The sequence below is a fragment of the Nycticebus coucang genome, chromosome 18 (genome assembly GCF_027406575.1).
Source record: "Nycticebus coucang isolate mNycCou1 chromosome 18, mNycCou1.pri, whole genome shotgun sequence".
NCBI classification, from domain to species: Eukaryota; Metazoa; Chordata; class Mammalia; order Primates; family Lorisidae; genus Nycticebus; species Nycticebus coucang.
In genome coordinates, this window is record NC_069797.1 from 6,586,052 (window position 1) to 6,606,997 (window position 20,946).

Sequence of the window (20,946 nt, forward strand, 5' to 3'; positions counted from 1 at the left end):
CCAAAACGCAGGTAGTATGATTTATAGGGGGCAAATGGAGAGGAACAAGAAGTAAAAGGCCCCTTTCCCAGGTGCTGTGGCTTGCCTTTTGTGATAGAGTTGGCCAGGCCAACTTTGGCAATAGCCTGAGCCTCCTGACAGGAGCCCCTGGCCTGCCTTGACCATCTCTACCCCATGAGGGCTCCCTGGTGAGGCCCCTTCCATGTCATATCGCTAATGCTGCTATAGTCTCCTTGACCTCATGGTGGTCTTTGGCCAAGGCCACAGGACCCCCTCCAGGGTCCTCCTGGTCCACTGTCCCTTCCTGGGCCTCTTCCCCACTGCCTGGGCCCTCACCCAGCTCCAGGATAGTGAGTAGGTGACCCTGCTTCGGGGACCGCTTGTGTAGGCTGAGCAGAAAGGGCTGGGGCTAAGAGAAGATGTCCACATTGTTGCCAAGGTCGATCCACATGACATTGGGGAACTTGCTGGGGTCCTTAAGGATGTCAGTAGCATGGCCCGCATCAGTCGGTTGCCGTTGAGTGCCAGCGTGGTGAGGCGGGGCAGGGTGCTGAGTGCTGGCAGCAGCTGCAGGACCACGTCGTGCGTGAGGCCTGTGAAGCCCAGCTCCACACTGTCCACCTGCTCCCCACAGCTCTGCAGATAGCTGGTCACCCGTTCCAGATCACGGGAGGTCAGTGGGATGCCTGACAGGTCCACCGTGTTGTCTGGAGGGCTCCCGGCCAGGACAGCCTTGAGGCTGAAGGGGAAAGAGGCAGGCAAAGTCAAGCAAATGGTACAAGCCTCCTCAGAAGCAGCAGTACTCTCAGCCTCTAGTGATCATTTTTATAAAACTTGCAGATCAAACTCAAGGGAGAATCCAGGGAGCTCCACGCCCTTGGCACTACCCCACAACCTGTCTGGCCAGAACCCAAGTTCTGACTGCCCTTCCTGTCTCCATAAGGGGTGTCTGCGTTTGCATCTTTACATTTTCCCTTCCTATTCTGTGACTTTATACTCTGCACCTGTTATTATCCTAAAAAATGGAGTTAATGGGGTTGTTATGTGAAGTTAATATATGTAAAACAGAACAATGCCTTGTATAGGTAAGTGATGGACAAATAGTTGCTGCTGCTATTATTAATTACTTGGGTTGAGCTCCCTGCTTCTACCACCCTTGGCTGGTAGCTGTGTTGCCCCAGGATTTGCACAAAGGATCTCAGAGGCCCCATATTTCCCATGTGGAGGGATCTGTAGGGTGAGCCCTGCAGGGGAGGGGACGGGGGATCCAGGTCTGCGGCTGAGTGTTCTCCACCCATCCCACTCCCAGCTAGCTGCCACCCTAGTCCTTTGTTCCCCTGCTTCTTGCCCTGGGTCAGAGCCTAGGCTGATCCAGCAGATGGTGTGTCCTTTCCACCAGCCCCTTCTGTTCGCTAGTGCTGCTGAGATGCTCATTCCCCACATTTTCAAGTGCCCTGGGAGGGGGTTCCCTCCCTGTTCAAACAGCACATGTTAACAGCAGCTCAAGAGTCAGCCTGGGCCTCCTGGCAAGGCAGGGTAAGTCCCCTGCTTCGGGGATCTGAAGCTGTCCGCAGTTTGCTCATTTTGCCTCTGACTGGGGTCCAGCCCTAGGGTGTTTGAAGGTAAAGCTTTCATGGCATAACATTTAAGTGCTTGCAACACTGCCTGGCATCTATTCAGCAGGATTTAACTGTTGGCTGCTGGTATCAATGTTAATAAAGCAGACCCAGTACCCCAGGGAGACCGTGGTGACCAGCCCAGCCCCACCCATACTAGTCAAACAGCAACAGTGCTGTCTTCTGCCCCATTCATTCCTTCAACAAGTGTGTGTTAAGCTCCTACTGGGAGCCAGGCACTAGGGTCACTGAACGGGATGGACAATCTCTGCTTTCATTCTTGGGGTGGGGGGAGGCAGACCACAAACTTGAGGGAGAAGTGATAGAGTAGCTGGGCACTGGTCTATACAGAGGGTGGTGGCATTTGACCTGAAGGGAAGAAAAAAGGTTCAGGCCATCAGAAGAGTTGGAAGAAGTTCCAGGAGAAGACAGAAAGGCCCTAGGGCTGGAAAGGGTTGGGTGTGATTGTGAACCACCTGGGAGGCTGTGGCTGGGACTGGGGAGTGGGGGAAGGACAGGTCACAAAGGGCCCGTCTGGATTGCTTTTAAGTGTGATGAGAAACCAACAGAGGGGAAGGAGACCTCATTTTCAATGGCTCCCAAAGAAGAATGGCTTCACTGCCCATGAGTTGGGGGAGATAGAAGAGGCTCCTGGATTCCAGTTTCCACACCCCCGTCCTGTTCTATCCCCGTATGTGACCCTTCCCTCCACCCAGGTGGAGCTCCATAAGAGCCTCCCAGGGGTCTCCTTCCCAGTGTTGGGGTAGGGGTGGCCAGAGTGGAAGGAGGTGCCGGAGCTTGCTCTTCTCCAAGAGGGAGGGGGACAGTTCTTCCCTCCCCCACCTTTGGGACCAACAAGCAAAGCCAGCAGTAGCATCAAGACCTTGCCAAAGAGTCTTCGAAGGCCAGGCACCCTGCCCGTGGTCATTTGCAAAAAAGGCAGGAGTGCTTCCTCCTCCAGGAAGCCTTCCAGGGTACCCTCTCTGTTTCTGATGGTACCTACCAGTTGTAGCTCACAAGGTCTAAGTCCTATGTGCCACCCTCCACCATCAATCTTCTCAGGGACTATCAAGCCCCTGAGAGTCCTTTCTGCTGTATGGACCAGGGTTTTGATCTGGGACCCTTGGGGGCACCCCAGAGAACTGGGGGGTTCAGTTGGGAGTGCCCACTTTTAGCACACCAGATATGAGAAGCTGCTCACGTCCCCTCGCTTCCAGCCCCATCTAAGTGGGCCCATACTCCCCAGCTCCCACCCTACAGCCAGGGTGCCTCCTGCAGCTCCTCACGCCCACCAGGAATACCCTCCTGGCTGTTCCTCTGACTGAGTCCTCCCTCCAAGCGTCCCTCTGGCTCTGCCCTTCTTCCAGCCCAGGGAGGGGCACCATGTGTCACACACTGAGACTGGCATAGACGCACTGTGGATTGCAACTCACCAGGCCTGTGGCTTCCTCTTCACCAGTCCCCGGTGTCGCCTCCACTGGGAGTGGGGGCTGAGGTGGTATGTACCTCTGGTAGGTACCATAAGAAACAGAGAGGGTACCCTGGAAGGCTTCCTGGAGGAGGAAGCTGGCGGCATAGCTTCTCCATGGTGCCCAGCGCATCGCTTTCCTGCAGAAGGGGGTAGGTCCTGAGTCGCTGGAGCAGCTGAGAAGATGCCCCTCACAGACAGCAGTGGTTGCAACCAGTCTGTAGAATGGTTTTTATTTTGTTGTTGCAGTTTTTGGCCAGGCTGGGTTTGAACCCACCACCTCTGGTATATGGGGCCAGCGCCCTACTCCTTGAGCCACAGGTGCTTCCCCAATGGTTTTAGTTTTTGTGGATTAGTTGCTAGCACTGAGAAACAGATTTATGTATCTAAGTCTTGGTTTCAGGCAGTCCGACAACAGTTGGCAGGAGCTGAGTGCCCACTGACCCCTTGGCCAGGATCCACCCAGGATCTCCAATGGCCATCCTGTTCATTCGTTTGCTCGACAAATATTTACTGAGCACTTACTAGGTGCCAGGCACTTTAGGAATCTGAGATATGGCCATGAACATCCTGGTTTTGTATTTCACATGGTAAAGAGGAAAGTGTAATATTTTTACCTATTTCTCAAATGTGGGAATATAAAAGAGTGAAGGGGGCAGGTCTTTCCCAGCCTAATCCATTCATCCATGTTACCCCTCTGGCCCATCAGTATTTGAGTTTGAGACTCTGGGCATTATGGGCTGAATTGTGTCCCCCACAAATTTATATGATGTCCTAACCCCTAATACCTCAGAATATGACTAATTGGAAACAAGGTCTTTAAAGAGGTGATCAAGGTAAAGTGAGGTCACAGGTGAGGCCTTGATCCAATATGACTGGTGTCCTTATAGGAAAAAATCAGGACATATAAGTACAGAGGGAAAGACCATGTGAGGACAAGGCTAGACAGTGGTCATCTACAAACCTAGGAGAGAAAGCAAACCTACCAATGTTGGACTTCCGGCCTCTAGAAGTGTGAGATAATTAATGTCTGTTGTTTCAACCACCCAGACTGTGGTATTTTGTTCGGGTGGCCCACCCAAACAGAGACACTGGGATAAAGGATGCAGCAGGAAGACCCTGGAGAGACTCCAACTCTGATGTCCCCAGGGAAGTCAGTCCAACAGGCCCTGAGCCAGAGCTGTGTGGGAGCAGGGGTGTGAATCCCATCTAGAGGGGTGGAGTGTGGGCCACGAGGGTTAGCCAGACCAAGGGTTAGCAAGTGTACTTCATGCCATGGCCAAGGGTTAGCAAGAGCCAGGCAGAGAACCATGGGTGGCCAACAGCTCTGGTGAGGGGAGGGTCAATGCCCTGACCTGTGTAGCCCCCAGCCACACAGTGTGCACTCAGCAGGCTGCTTTGCTATGTGACTCCAGGATCCCTCTATTAATGGAGGAGCTGTGCAGAGTAGTGAAGAGCACACACCTGGGGCCAAACTGCATGGATTCCAGTTGGCTTTAGTCACAAAGTGTGGCCTTGGGCAAACACCTGACCTCTCTGTGTCTCTGATGGGCATCTGTGAGGGGATCTCACAAGAGTTTTAGAGTTTTTCTGAGGGTTTAAGTGAGTTATGACTTGTACTGTGCTTTGGTAGAGACCAGCATGCAGCAAGCACTCCAGGCTGGCTCGGTCAGCGAATACTGTGCTGCACCAGCGCACTGAACTTGGGCAGGGGAAAGAAGGGAGACTACTTCACTCAAATTGGAGCTGAGCTTTTAAGAGCAGGTGGGTTAGTGATTATTCTATGGAAACAGGAAACAAGCAATCCCTGAGTGAAGAGGAAACAATCTGAGCAAGGGCTTGGGGGTCTTGGGAGGGTTGAGACTTTGGGTAGAAGAGGGCTTCAGAGGTGAAGAGGGCAAAAAGGCAGGGCAGGGGATGACCCACTCAGGCAGGGCCATGGTGAGTTGAGGGGCCTCTGGACCCCCAGCTGGGGGTACCATTGGATTTATCAGGCAGGGGCTCCAGACAGGTCTGAGCTAAATGCATCCATCAGCAGCTGATGTGCACCCCTGGCCAGGGAATGAACCAAGGGGGATGTGGGGGCCACCAGACACATAGGAGTGAGAAAAGGAGAAAGAAGTAGAGCCTGGGCACCAAGGGAAAGGGTGGCCAGTGGGGTCAGATCCCCAAGGAGGCCACAGGGTCTCAGCCAGCACAGGCTCAGGAAGGGGCGGTTGTGGTGGGGGCCCAGATGAGGGCTGACTTTGGAGGCCAAAGGGAGAATGGGAAGTGACACCAGAGATGGCACACCTAGGGCCACAGTTCCCCACCTTGGAACTTTGCACACCAGGATCCTAAGACACTGATGCCCTGGCCACCTAAGTGATGGTGGGCAGCTCGGGTACAGGGATTTCTAAAAGTTCTTCAAGTGATTCCCTTGTGCAGCCACGGTGGAGAAGTGCTGCAGGCGGATTTGGGTGATCTGGCCAGCATCACTCCAGGAGCCCCCTACCCAAGGACAGAACGCTGCCAGCCTCCAAAGTTGAGAACTGAGCTCAGCTGACCCTCCTTCTAAAACCTCTTCCCAGAGTTTCTAAGATCCTGGTCAGGGGCCCTCCCTCTCCACCCTCTAGGCCAGGGCAGCTTAGCCTTGCGGGAAGGGAAAAAAGAGGAAGAGGACGCGTCAATGCCGCGCCACAGCCACAGGGGGGCAGCCGCGCCAGGGCGCGGCTCGTGATGACTTAGCCGCTGCCATTAGAGAACCGACCCCTCCCTGGCCAAACGGGGACAAAGACAGGCACACCTACCAGAGCTGTCTTGAGACTAGGCGTGCGCCAGTATTCTCACAGAAGTGAGAGTTCCCATCTGCTTGTCCAAACTGAATAAATAATAGCTTCCGGGACACAGTAAACATCTCTGTGAACTTGGGACTCAGAACGTGACACCCCAAGTATGGCACCTTGGCATGCCGAGCACTGTGAGCAAAGGACATTGGAAGGACTTGGAACCAAGGTCCCTCTGTCCTTCTCCTGTCCTCTCGTGCCCCCCCCCCCCCCAGGATTCCTCTTTGCTTAGGAAGCTCATAGAAGCCAGAACCCCTCTCACCAAAGCCAGCCAACCCCTCTCACCAAGGCCAGCCACAAAACTTAAAAAGGTCACTCTCCCTCCCTCTGGAGTACTCTCCTTCCAGGGGGGCTTTTCCACCCTGGAGGCGAAGTGTAGCTGAACAGGCCAAGTGGAGTTGAGCAGCCGCCCGCTGCTCCCCTCCCCTTGCCTACACAGGCCCTTCGTTGGGTCACTTAGGGCTGATGGTGTCATCAGACCTGAGAATAAAAAGTTTTCCCTGGGTTTTGGAGTCTTCTCTCTCTCTCTCTCTCTCTCTCTCTCTCTCTCTCTCTCTCTCTCTCTCTCTCTCTCTCTCTCTCTCTCTTTAGATACAGAATCTCACTCTGTTGCCCAGGCTGGAGTGCAGTGGTGGGATCCTAGCTTACTGCAGCTTTGATCTCCTGGACTCAAGCCATACTCTCACTTTAGCCTTCTAAGTAGCTGGGACTACAGACACATCACTATGCCTGGCTATTTTTTTTTTTTTCGTAGAGACAGAGTCTCACTTTTTCACCCTCGGTGGGGTGCCGTGGCAGCACACAGTTCACAGCAACCTCCAACTTCTGGGCTTAGGCGATTCTCTTGCCTCAGCCTCCCAAATAGCTGGGACTACAGGCGCCCTTCACAAGGTCAGGCTATTTTTTTGTTGTTGCAGTTTGGCTGGGCCCGGGTTTGAACCTGCCACCCTTGGTATATACACCCTTGGTATATGAGCCACAGATGCCGCCCAATGCCTGGCTAATTTTTTTAAGAGACAGGGTTTTGTTGTGTTGCCCAGGCTGTTCTTGAACTTCAAGTGATTCTTTCACATCAGCTTCCCAAAGTGTCAGTATCGTAGGTGTGAGGCACCATACCCAGCAGAGCTTCATTTCTGAAGGCTCCCACGTCACACAGAACTTTGATTAAATAAATCTGTTATGCTTGTCTCTTGTTAAGTGTCAGCCGTGTCCCTTATAATGGGTGAAGAAGGGTGTCACAGCATTCTGCCCCTACAAACTCATTACAGTCCCGTACCTCACAAGAATCCCAGAACTACTCACACTCCCACTCGGCGTATGAAGGAACTGAGGCATAGAGGAGTTAGCAGACTGGCACACAATCTGTAAGAAGGAGTTGGGACCCACATCTCATCAGAGGCACCGAGGCTGCTGCTGTCTCCTAACCACCATCCCAGGTGTTCCCTGCGCTGAGAAAGCTTGTCTTCTCTTTGGCTTAGCTGAGCTCAAGGCGTTCTATCACCTACAACCAGAAAAGCCTTTAGATCAACCACCTACTACTGACCCAGCTCCTGGGGGAACAGGCCTGGGGGAACAGGCCTGGCCCAGAGTGCAGGACGAATAGGAGAAGGTGGGGCAGGGAGGAAAGGGAGTGTCCTTCCTGCAAGTTTGCAACACTGTATGGAGCAAGAGCTGCAACCCAGGCTGGAGCTCTGTGATACCAGCACTGCCTTGTCCTACGTGTCCAGGTGCCCTGTGCCCAGCACTGGCCAGGACTGCAGCCCTATGCTCTGGGAACTTTCTTCTCCTCTAAAGTGGTGCAGCTTAGCAGCCTTATTTATTTATTTATTTATTTATTTATTTATTTATTTATCTTTGAGACAGAGCCTCACTATTGTCCTGAGTAGAGTGTGGTGGCATCATAGCTCACAGTAACCTCAAACTCCTGGGCTCAATTGATCCTCCTGCCGCAGTCTCCTGAGTAGCTGGGACTACAGGCATCTGCCACATGCTTGGCTAGTATTTTTCTATTTTTAGTAGAGACAGGGTCTCCCTCTTGCTCAGGCTGGTCTCCAACTCCTGAGCTCAGGGAATCCACCCACTTTGGCCCCCTGGAGTGCTGAGATTATAGGCCTGAGCCACCACACCTGGTCCTCCAGCAGCCCTCTTGTGTGACCAGACCCCCCTGCTGACTGAGACGACATACCAGCCCTTTCCCTGGAACCTGGAGTTGATAATAAGCAAAACTCCTCCATGGCTAGAACCTGACTGGTAAGCTGGGGGCATAGGCAGCCCTTCAGGGTGTAGAGTGGACAGGGAGGGAGGCCAGGTGGGCAGCCAGGAGGTGACATCACAGTACCTCTGGGGATGATTCTCTTCCAGGCTTCAGCCAGCCTAAAGTCAGTGTGCTGTGGGTGGGGTGCAGTCAGGGAAACTTAGGACACTGCTGAGTCAAGTGTGGGGTGGGGCCTCTCCAGACCTGCCCAGTGACACTGCCAGGGCCTTGGGGAAGAATGAATGTGTTTGGGGGCTTCTCACGGACCCCCAGGGAAAGATGCTCCAGGTCAACTGCAGGCCTTCCCCAGCATCTGATACTGCTCCATTTCTGCACTGCCAGGCAAGGTTTCCATCTGCCACCTTCACACCCCATGCACCCCAGAACTGCCCCGGGACCCCACCAAGCACAGCCCTCCACTGCCTGCACTCAAAGGTGACCCTTGTTCATTTCTAAATTATTTCCATCATCCACCTGTCCAATGCTGACTGCCCTGCTCACTTCACTGAGCACCAGGCACTGTTGCAGAGGTGGGGACCCTGTGCTGGTTTTCTCTGCTTACTCCTTCCCCATCGCCTGTTCCCTGCCCTTCCCTGTGCTCAAGAGGGCTGAGCTCTGGAGTTCCCTCCACGCTTCAGCAAAAGTCCTCACCCCAGCATCCATCTCCTTCCACGCTGGATCAGGGATGGCCTGGGTGACACCAGAACCTACAGAATGGCAGCAGTGATGGTTTGTGACTTCTGAGATGAGGTCATAAATGTACTGCGGCTTCCCTCTTACCACCTGCTTTGGCACAAGTCAGCACAACAGCCATGATGCGAGAGGACTCAAGTGGTTCTACGGAGGGGCCCTTAGGGCAAGGAACGAGGCCTCCTGCCAACAACCTTATAATGTGCCATCTTGGAAGTGGACCTGCCACCCTCTGCCAAGCCTTCTGATACCTGCAGCCCTGACTGATGCCTCGGGAGACCCTAAGCTAGAACTACCAAGCTAAGCTGCCCCTGAATACCTGACCTACAGAGGCTGTAGGACACATGTCCTTTGCTTCTAGCCACTGAGTTTTGGGATAATTTGTTACATTGTGACGAACACAGTGTGGCTCTGGACCCTGCATTCTCACCCTGCTCTGCCATCAGGTCCCCCCACTGCCTGCAGGGTAGCAACTTCCTGCTGCTTGGAGGCTTTGGTGTCTCAGTGTTCTCTGCTGATTTCTTTTATCCTGCCCACAAGCCTTTATTAACCCTTCTTAAAAATTCACAATGGAATGTGTCACTTGCTTTCTGCCTGGAGCAGGATGCAATTGTGAAGGAAAGAGACATCACCATTGTGGTGGGGAAAGCAGAAAATAAATTAGCAAGGTGGTTTCAGAGACCAGCAAGTAAAATGCAGAAATGAATGAGGAAATGAACAGGGCTCAGGTAGACCAGGAGGCCGACCCTAGGCAGGCTTGTTGAGAAAGGCCTCTTGGGAACTTTTAGGAAGGAAGCTCAGAGGAAGGAGGGGGTGTCATGTAGTCAGCAGGGCAGCAAAGTCCCTAGGGCAGGAGACAGAGGCAGCTGTGTGGTTGCAGCAGAGCATGCAGGGCCACAGTGGGAAAGATGAGACTGCCTTGCTTGTACAGAGACGGTGCTAAAGGATTTTCAGGGAGATGCATGTGATCCCACATACATGTTAGATGGCGTTCTCTGTACAATGCATACTACTAACAGCAGGCTGCACCTACCCTCAGCCTGGGGAACGCATAGCTTAGGGATCTCCCACCCTTGCCTCATCCACAGCTAGGAGAGTTCTTCAGAAGAGCCATTCCCCTGTCACACAGCCTCGGGCATTGGCAGGGACCCCCAGGCCTACAGCAGGGCTCGCCCCCACTAGCTGGGTTTGGAACTCCTGAGCAGGGACCAGACCATTACTCTTTAGGTCTCTGAGCCTGCAGGGCTCATGGCCCAGGGACCAGGTCTTCCTGACAACTAGCCTGCTGGGTCTTTGCACACCACTCAGCACATGGCAGGTGCCCACCAACTGGTTAGCACCTTCTGGGCACTGTGTGCTCACATGTGCCAGGCACACAGAAGAGCTTCTTGTGAACCATCTTATCTGACTCTCCAAACAGCTTGACAGGAGAGAGATTATTTTTATGTCCATTTTAGAGTTGAAGAGGACCAAGTCCAAGTAATTCAGTGATTGGAGAAAGGTTACAATATGCCATGGATTGAAATCATCTCCCCAGAATTCATATGTTGAAACCCTAATCCTCAAGGTGATGGTATCAGGAGGTGGGGCCTTGGGGGGATTAGGTCATCAGGGTTGAGCCCTCATGATGGGATTAGTGCCCTTACAGGGGAGGCCAGGCCAAGGAGCTCCCTAACCTTTCTTTCTTTCTTTCTTTCTTTCTTTCTTTCTTTCTTTCTTTCTTTCTTTCTTTCTTTCTTTCTTTCTTTCTTTCTTTCTTTCTTTCTTTCTTTCTTTCTTTCGAGACAGAGTCTCACTTCGTTGCCCTCAGTAGAGTGCTGTGGTGACACAGCTCACAGTAACCTCAAACACTTGGACTCAAGCAATTCTCTTGCCTTAGCAAGATAATTCTCTATGAGGTTTCTGTGAGCTGTGATGCCACAGGGCATTGAAGTGAGATTCTGTCTCAAAAAAAAAGCTGCTGGTGATTGAGAGATGTGATAGAAGGGGAAAAAAAGACAGAGGAGAGCTCAGTGTGGAGTTGCCTGGCTCTCCCCTGACTTCCCGGGTGGGGAAGTGTGTCCAGCTGCTCATCCCTGGGTAAGTAAGCCTGGCACCCCACAAGGCCCAGCCTAGGCCCCAGCTGGCAGGACAGGAGTAGAACCTCCCTCCAGAAGGGGCTGAGGAACAGTTTGGGTGCCTGGAGAGTCCTAGGGCTTTTCCTTCTGAAAAGGAAGGGGGATGCTGGGCAAGGTGGGTGGGACAGCCAACTTTTTCAGGCAGGAAATGAACATGACCCAGGGGGTGGGTCATCTTGGATTTAAAGACAACTAACTGGGAGTAGTGGGGATTGAGGTAAACTAGAGAGCCCTGTGCAGGGCTGCTGTCATCCTTGTATGGCTTCTTTGTGCAAATAAGAAGTCCGCCTTTAGTAGGACACAATTCTGCACCATGGTCATGGTTTGGTTGGTGGAGAGAGGGCTGGGTTTTAATTATTCCCTGCTTCTCTCCAATCTCTACCTCTCTCTGAGCATGTATTTGTGCAGTGTACAACCTGAACAACTGTACATGGTGTACCTGGCCCTGAATAACAGAGATGGCTACTCAGCTGCAGCCCTGTAGGAATCAGGGCTTCATGTTGCTGAAGCTTCTAGTTTTTTAAGGGCTGCTGAATATAGGGATCATGTGAAAAATCCTGTTTGTAAATGTTGGCAATGAATTCACCCCGGGTGCCAAACCAAACCCATCTGTGCTGATGGCACCAAGGGGGGGTACCTTGGGGCTGCTCTCTTGGTGCCTGCAGGAGGGGATTCTCTTGCTCAGAAAGGTGCCCACCTCATACCCCGGTAACTGGACTGCAGAGCCCTACCAGCTTGGGGCGTGGATGTAGCGTGCCAGGCTGATGATGAGGTCGTGAGTGATGGGGTCCACCAGGTTCCGGAAACTAGCATAGCGATACAGAACGTCATCCAGCGAGGTCGAATCCATGCCCTGGTCCTGCAAGAGCAGAGGGCGCCAGAGGTCAGGATGGCTGCTTCACTCACCTTGCCCAACACACTGGGACAAGTGGGCACAGGCCACTGGGTGCCCCTGCTGGCAGCTCAGCATCCCCCAGAACTCTGGCAGGGAAGTGTCTGCAGGTCCCGAGGGGGCCTGGATGAGCCCAGGCCTCTTTCTCTCTCTCTGAGCCGAGGAAAAGTGGGCTGGACGTTCACGGGCACCACAGTCTATGCAGGTACCAGTGTGTTCACCTCTCCTGTGATGTCACTGGCCTATTCCTCTCCATTTTCCCAGAGGATGAAGCCAAGGGTGGCCTGCCACAGTGTTAGTGGCTGTTTCCCCACTGGGGGCAAAATTTGGAACCAGCATGCATAGCAAAACTCCTCTGCCTTGTCACAGGATCGTTCATTGATAAAGAGTTGTGTTTTCAGCTTGGTGCCTATAGCACAGTGGTTACAGTGCCAGCCACACACACCGAGGCTGGCAGGTTCGAACCAGGCCCGGGGCCAGCTAAAACAACAATGACAACTGCAACAAAAAATAGCTTGGCGTTGAGGCAGACATCTGTAGTTCCAGCTACTCGAGGGTCTGAGGCAAGAGAATTGTTTAAGCCTAAGAATTTGAGGTTGCTGTGAGCTGAGATGCGACAGCACTCTAGTGTGGGTGACATAGTGAGACTCTTGTCTAAAAAAAAAAAAGTGTGCTTTCTTCCTGCTTCTGAAGTTATATTTACTTCTCCTTAGGCAGATGTGGCCACAGTACTCCTCTGCCTTGGGAGCTTTTGAGTTGCAGGCCAGAGGAGGAGGAGGGTCCCAGCCCCAGTAGCCAGGAGGGAGTGGGGGAAAGGTGTGGGTGACCATCTGAGTTGCTGCAGGGGCTTGCTTCTTGTTTTGTTGGGATATTCTGGTCTTTTCTAAACACCTTCCCCACGATTCTGAAACATCACAAGAAGGTGGGACATTCAACAAGATGGGATCTGTGCAGAACAAGTTCCCAGATACCGACTCCTCCAGCTGTCAGAATCTCAGGAAGGTGGGGATGACCTAGACCCAGCCTGGGGCTGTCCTGCACAGACACCCATCTGCTCTTATCCACCATGGGATGAGCTGGGCAGGAGGCAGGGGGAGGGCAGCGACTCGGCTCTGTGGCTGACATTTCTATAATATAAAAAGGGTCTTTCCCACGTGGGTCTGGAGGGGCCAGGGTGTCTCCTGGGGGAAGGCTCTCTGAGTCTCTGAGCTGGTCAGGTCCAACCTGCACCGGTAGGGGCATTCTGCCTCCTGCCCCTTGGACAGCTTTGTTGGTGCTATGGTGAGGACAGGAGGGGCCGGTCTGGAGGGCTTTGTTTTCCACATGGCAGGAATGAACCTTTGAGGCAAACTGCCAGCCCTGCGCCAGGGTGTCTGGCTGCTGACATAATTACAGGGACCTGTGTCCGGGGGCTCAGGGTCTGGCACAGCTGCAGTGGCAGGAAGCTTCTCAAGTGTTGGCCTAGAGCCTGGCCCCTTGTAAAACCAAGTGTCACACTAGCCTTAGACCTCTGGTCCTGCTCTGGCATCTTCAATCTCTCAGGCAGTGCTGTATCCTGAAGCAGATGACCTAATATCACTGAGCCTCAGTTTCCTCATCTGTCAGATGAGGACAGTGACTCCAGCGTCATGAGTAGATAAGAGAAACACCACCAAGTGACATATGTAAAGTATCTGGCAGGGAAGAGAGTCACCAAGAGTGGATGCCCTGAGCCCACTTCACTTCCATTTCTTTATTTCTGCCCCCTTCACTGGGAAAGACCCCTCCCCTTATATAGTGGCTCTTAACTCCTTTTTGGATCAGAGACCCATTTGAGAATGTGTCAAGAGCCATGATCCTTTTTTCAAGAAAAACACAGGAGTGAGAGAAGGGTTCGGACCTTCCACACTGGTCGCATGGTCAGGAGGATGTGTGGGAGCCATGTGACCTGTGGAATTCTGGGACACAAACCATCACCCAGTAACATGCAGAATCTCAGGGCAGGAGGAGGCTGGGAAGGTGGGAAGGCCGAAAGTCAAAAGGGCTTGTGGTCTCGGGTCTCAGAGGCCTGCGTGGCCAAAAGAGCTGTGGCCTAGTGCCTGTCTCCCCAGCCGAACCTCGCGTACACCTTGAGGCTCCCCTTCCTGGGGCCAGAGAGGTAAGGAAGGAAGGAAGGAAGGCAGAAGATGATGGTGAAAACAGACACTGTCATTCCCATGGTCAGAGGCTAGACTGTGGCCATGGGAGGAGGCCAGAGGCTGCAGTTATTTTTCTTCTATGGGCTGTCTGCAAGCTAGGATCCTCCTCTGTGGCTGTCAACATCATGTCAGCCTCTTTCCCTCCCCTGCTTCCCCTGTGCATCCCCCCCTGGCACCTAGTGGTCTTCCCCTTACAGCCATCCTTGCTCCCTATCCCCGGATGACCCTGGGAGAAAAAGCTGGACACGGGCCCAGCTGAAGCCCAGCTAACTGAAAGTCTGTGGCAAGGCCCCTCTCTCTGTGATCTCCTTCTCCCTCTGTGAAATGGCAGGTGAACCACACAGTAGTTTTTAAGTTGTATTCTAAGATCTTGGGGCTGACAGGTGGGGGCAGGTTTGGGCAGGAGAGGGGAGAGAGGGGCAGCAAGGCTGTGGGCTGTGGTGCTCAGGAGTTGCTCCTGGCTACAGACAGACACACAAAGGTAGTTCTGTTGTCAAAGAAAAGCCTGGACACTCTGCTTCGGTGACCATTAGGGTTTCTCATGCTCCTGCCAGCCCCACTTCATCTTCCCAGCTTCCGCCACATTTCAAGGCCAGTCGAGGCTGACCTGTCCTGGAAAGACCAAGAAAACCCTGGATGCCAACCCAGAGGCTGTGGCAGGTCTGAGCAGATGCTGAATGTCCTTTCCCAGAGCCACGCTCCCACCATCCCCTCCTCTGGCCAGTCGCCCCAGGTGCCCGGCTTGCTGTGGCTGCCCTCTGTGTTTGTACCATCCTTCCTTGGGATGGGGGAGTGGGGAGAGGGGATCCCCAAGGCGGGTGCTCTGGGTCACTGTGAGTCATGGCCACCGCCCTCCCTGTGAATTCCAGCTGGGTGGGGCTCCCCAGTGTCCCAAGGCCAGGGCAGTGAAACCCAGGTGGAGCCTGGCCAAAGGCTGCTGCATGCTTTATTGCTTTATTTTTCTATCTCGAGTCTGCCTAGGTCCTCAGAATGCTTATGCTGTTTCAGGGCACTTCACAGTCTCGAGGACCTTGGCCACGTTCAGGTGTCCTCTCCACATCTACTCCCAGTAAGCCAGTTTACTGGGGATGACTGTGTCCCCGCCCATGGGGACTACTTATGGTACTGGGTGACGGAGGGGCGCTCCCTGAACACTCAGGTGTCACAGAAGGCTGCAGCCTGGGCCATAGCCCTGGGAAGTGTCCCATCTCTGCCCCTGTAAATGGCCGCACAGACACTGCCCAACACTGCCTGTCCGGCACTCCACTCTGCCCTGACTTCCAGGAAGAGATGGGGGGACAGGCATGTGAGACCCGCTGCCTGTGTGAGGAACCTGGGAGAACCAGATCCAGATGTGGCCCCTCCTGAGCACATCCCTAGCCCAGGAGGGGCTGGTTTGCCTGCAGAGCTCCAAGCATTGAGGAAAAGCTCATCTTCCTCAGTATGGGTCTGGGTTCTATCTTTAGGAATAGCCCCCAAACCCAGCTATTCAACTTCAGTCGTGTGGGACCCACTTCCTCGCGATGGTGCCTCCTGGAGAGGCTGGTTGCAAGTGGGGTAAAGGGTACAGGGTGGAGGGTACGGATTTCTAAAAAGCGAGTAGAGATTCACATGGGCGGGGTTGGTATTAAAACAGCATTTCTCGAAGTGTCTTCTGAAGATCTCGGGGAGGAGTCATTGAAGCCATTTTGGGGGCACAGCCACATTCTCTCCCCACCGGCCCAGGGTGTGGATGTCAGACCTACTTCAGCCAAAGCAGCCTGTCACAAGGCGGGCATGTGGGCGCGACACGTCCGAGAACCCGCTGTCTTCTGGGGTGTCACAAACATGGGAAACACCACCTTCCTCATTTTCTCCTTTGGAGAGTATAGTCATTTTATAAAAATGTATTTCTTCCCCAGGTGAACTTACTAATTTTAAATGAATGAATAAAGATGTTCTTGTTTTAATTTCTCCCACAGAAAATAGCATTAGATATGTGATTCAACCCACGTAGAGAAAACGTCTTTGAGGGCCTCAGTAATTTTAAAGGTATTAAAGGGCTCCTGAAACCCAAAAAAGTTTGAGCCTTGGGGTGAGAAGAATGTGGCGCCCTGAAGGAAGGGGTTGAGAGTGGGGTGCCAGGTTAGGAAGTGGGGGCCCCCTGGGAAGGATGTAGCTTCCTCTGGACCTCTTCTCTGTCCCCCACACCTGACGCCTTATGAGGCTCTCCGGCAGTGCAGATACAGATTTGTGTGGTGCCACTGAGGGTCCAGAAGAGCCCCGGCCCACACTGGGGTCTGGCAGAAGGAGACACATCCAACCCAAGGGAATGTGTTAAAAAATTTGAACCACTATGGACCCTATTGGTAATTGCAGGAGGAGAGGAGTCCATGAACAGACCACCAATTATGGCTCTCATGGTGCTAACTCCCCTGTGCAAACATATTTACATCAGTGCAAACCTATTGCCCTCCACCAGCAGCACCAGCTATAGGAGGGGAATCCACCAGTCGATCTAACCGTTTCTGTTCCAGTGGTGCAAACATTCCTTGTGAAAACCATTTCAAGGAAGCTGTAGCACTACCCCTAAAATCTGATTTGTAGACTTGGTACAAGGCAGCCATCATCTGTGGCTGGGGAGGAGGATCTGGTTCCTGGACCTTCCCAGCCTAGGTCACCTGAGACTAGGAATGTCTCTCTCTAAGTTGGCAGGAGGGGTGTGAGGAGACACTGGGCACAGTTACTGGGCAAGAACTCTCCAGAGGGTAGAGAAAAGATCCTCCTTAGAACAAGGGAGATCCAGGAGAATCCACGCCATGTCAAAGGGAGTGTTGCACAGCCACAATTGCCTCTCACAAGTAGGGATGGGTAGTATTTGACTCAGTGGAGTCAAATAGAGAGGTCTCTGAGAGATCTTGTCAAACACCCTGACATCTGCGGGGGGTATTCTGTCAGGCAACCAGAAAGTGGAGAGGATGGGCTGTGGGCTCAGGATTGCAGAGGAAAATTTGTTCCCTTTTGCTGCATGCAGCATGGGAAACCAGAGGTGAGAATTTCTTGGCATAAAATAAGAGCCTTCATGGCTCTCAAAGAGGTCCTTTGTTCCTGGCTCACTCACAGAAAGCCCATGGCAGGCTCCCCATTTGGGGGGATGTCTCCCTTTCCGGTTGGCAACAGGTGCATTCTGTCTAGTTGCTCCTTATCTGATCTCTATTCTCTTTCTCACCCTCTCAGTTTGCCTTAGTGGGGATAATGTGTACCTTTTTATTTATTTTTTTGTCATTGTGTTCAACTCTCCAATTTCAGTTTCCTAAAGTTCCCTTCAGTTTAATTTTTCTTCTTTTGGACATGGGCTTTTGGTGAATGTTGCTTCTAGTTGTTCATCTTGTCCCATTATTTATTTATTTATTTATTTGGAGACAGAGTCTCAAGCTGTCACCCTGGATAGTGCCATGGTGTCACAGCCCACTACAACCTCAAACTGTTGGGCTTAAGCAGTTCTCTTGCCTCAATCTCCCAAGTAGCTGGGACTACAGACACCAGACACAATGCCCAGCTACTTTTTTTTTGGGGGGGGGGGGCGCTGTAGTTGTCGTCATTTAGCAGGGCTGGGCTAGATTTGAACCCACCAGCTCTGGTGTATGTGGTTGGTGCCCTAGCCGCTGACCTTCCCCTCTTGATATGTTACAATTGTATATGACAATATTGAACTCTATTGTTTAGCATGATTAAAAATTTCACTATAAATCAGTTATTTATTCATTTCCAATAAAATTCTCTCTGAATTCTGATATCTCTCTGTTTGAGAGATATCTGTTGATATCTCTCTGTTTATTAGCCTATATGAATAAAAAAATATCTCTAGTATGTTTGTTTTAGTGGTTTTGGTCAAAATGTGGTTGATTCTGTCTTGGTGAGTATTCATGAAAATTGTGATTTCTGCAACTATATATTGATGAATATGTATTACATTTATGTGAGAAAGCTACTTTTGTAATTTGAAGGGCAATTTTGAAAAGTTTTATAAGTGTATATTTGAGATATAATTTTTCTTCTCGTTATTGTAAAACACAATATAAAATTGACAATTTAATTATTCACATCAGTCATGTTAATTATATTTACAATGTTATGCAATGTATGTCTAAAATGCACATATCTTGCGAGACTAAAATTCAGTAATATAAAACAAAAACCCATTTCACCATTGCCTAACCCCTGAAAAATATCATTATTTTATTTTGTTTCCAAGAGTGTAACTACATCAGAAATAGTATTATATAAGTGTAATCAGATATGCTACATCTGTATATTTTTGACTTATATTTAAATATGCATAATGTCATCAAGGTATATATCTCTATTGCATCTATGATAAGCTTATCTGCTTCTGAAAACCTCAAAAATAATACATTATATTCCAAATTGTATTTCTTAGTAAGGGCGGTTTGGATTGCTTTCATCTCCTGGTTTTTGTGAACATTAGTGCATTAATGTGGGTTTGTAAATAGCTGTTAGAAAATACATGCAAGAATTTATACCTATGTTTCTTCTGATTTATTGGTTTAGTTGCCTGCCTTTTTGTCAGTACAAAACTACTTTGATTACTATAGCTTTTTAATGTTTTGAAATCAGAAAGTGTGGTGTCTGTAACATTGTTTCTCTTTCTAATGATTGTTTGGATCTCTGTGGTGCCTTAGGATTCTAGGGGATTGGAGGGGTGACTTTTTTCTTTTTGCAAAAATAAAATGGGAGTTTTAAAAGGATTACATTTAATCAGCAAATAAATTTGAGCAGTATGGGCATCTTCTCAGCATTAAATCTTCGAGTGCTTGAACAAGAGTTTATTTCCATGTATTTGTGGATTTTTTCTGTTCTTTCTAATTGATTTATACTTCTTTTCCATTTTCATAAGAAATGAAAGTATAAAATTTCAATTTTTAAAATTGCTTCAGACTTATTTGTGACAGAACAGTTGGTAGTTCCAAGAAAATGTTTTATGAGCTAATGAGAAGATTGTATATTCTGATATTCTATGTCTCTATATACCTATTAGGCCTAATTGCTTTACAGTATTTTCAAGTTTTTTTTTTATTAATAATCTGAATTTATTTATTACTGAAAGTAGAATATTGAAGTTTTCTATTATATTTTTTTTTATTTTTTGCTGCAATTCTGTCAATGTGTTTACATTTTTTGTGACCTTCAGTTCAAGAGAAAGATATATATATATATATTATGCATACATATATTATTTATGCTTCCAAGCAAGACAATTTTATTATTTAATGAACTTTATCTCTTGTGAAAGTAAAGTATATTTTTTAAAATGTAATATTTTTAACATAAAATGTGATGTGCCTACCATAATTGTGATCTCCTCTGCTCTCATATTCTTTTTTTTTTTTTTTTTTTGAGACAGAGTCTCACTATGTCACCCTCGGTTATACCGCTCACAGAAACCTCAAACTCTTGGACTTAAGCAATTCTCTTGCCCCAGACTCCCAAGTAGCTGGGACTACAGGTGCCCACCACAATGCCTGGCTATTTTTTGTTGCAGTTGTTATTGTTGTTTTGCAGGCCTGGGATTGGGCTCGAATCTGCCACCTTGTGTGTATGTGGCCAGTGCCCCACTCACTGAGCTACGGGAGCTGAGCCTGCTCTCTTATTCTTAACATCTTTTTTTGGCATGTTTCTTCTATCACACCAATTTTAGTACATTGCTTTTATTAGATACGAAGTTGAGACTTGTACACAATGTAGTTGGATTTTTGATTGTCCCTTTGTGGAAGGGATTTCCATATGTCTTTTAAGTGGAGCATCTATTGCATCAACTTCATGTAATTTTTAAAAAGGCAACAACTTATTCTTTCTCTGATGTTTTCTATGTTTGTCAGAATTTGCTGTTTTTCTCATTGTTATCCTTTGTGTCTCATTGACTTTTAGAGACATAGTGTATTTTCACATTTTCTTCTCTGTATCTCTGTAAGTATTCTTTATTTTTATCATGAGAATTTCCTAAAATCTTTTGAATTTACAAGATACATTAAAATGGTGTAACTTAACATTACTTCTGTATAAAATTTTATTGTCTTTCCAATTTTATAGCACAATTAAAATGTTTTATGCACTATTATTATAACACCACAGTTTTCTTTTCTTTTTATTTCTTTATATTTCTTTTGAGACAGAGTCTCCAGCTGTTGCTGTGGGTAGAGAACTGTGGCATCACGTTCAGAGAAAGCTCAAACTCCTGGGCTTAAGTGATTACTCTTGCCTCGGCCTCCCAAGTACCTGGGATTACAGGAGCCCGTCACAATGCCTGCCTGCTTTTTGGTTGTAGTTGTCATTGTTTGGTGGGCACACTCCTGGAAAACAGGATGGGGATTGATCAGAAGCTGTGTAGAGAACTGTGGGGCCAACGGGGGACTTTCCCTTGGGCTCAGAGAGCTGAGTTGGGAGGAGAGGTCATTGGCCAGAGACAAGGGAGCTTGTGTGCAGATGTGCCACAGACACACATGTGAACACGATTCACTGCCACCGGCTCACCTGTACTCAGGCCTGTCCCCTTTCAGCAGTAGATGCAGCTCCACCCCTTCATCTCCCCAAAACTCTGAGAACCTTGGTGTCTCTTCCTTAACTCCCCAGCTGTCAGTCCCCTGTTTTTGGATTCATTCCTGTCTCTCATGTCCCTTCTGCCCTCTCTTTTCCTTCTTTTTTCCCCACTCTTCCCCTCTTGCTCGCCTTCTCTCTCCTCTCTCCTGGTCCTCTGCTGGGGATGCTGGCTGCTCTTCCCTCCTTCGACCAGTAGATGGGAGCCTCTCTGCAGCAATGGCACCCACATTTTTGTTTGGGCTAAAACTCAACAGGCTCTTCTCCCTCTGCACCCTGGAAGTTCTGAGCTTTGGGTGTGGTGTTCTTAGGA

The 20,946-nt window shown here is 50.1% G+C and overlaps 1 pseudogene; it reads right to left on the reverse strand.

Annotated features, from left to right (window-relative positions):
• Positions 1-205: 205 nt before the first annotated feature.
• LOC128570278 (leucine-rich repeat-containing protein 75A-like) overlaps positions 206-20,946 on the reverse strand; it is a 34,139-nt pseudogene continuing 13,398 nt past the window's right edge.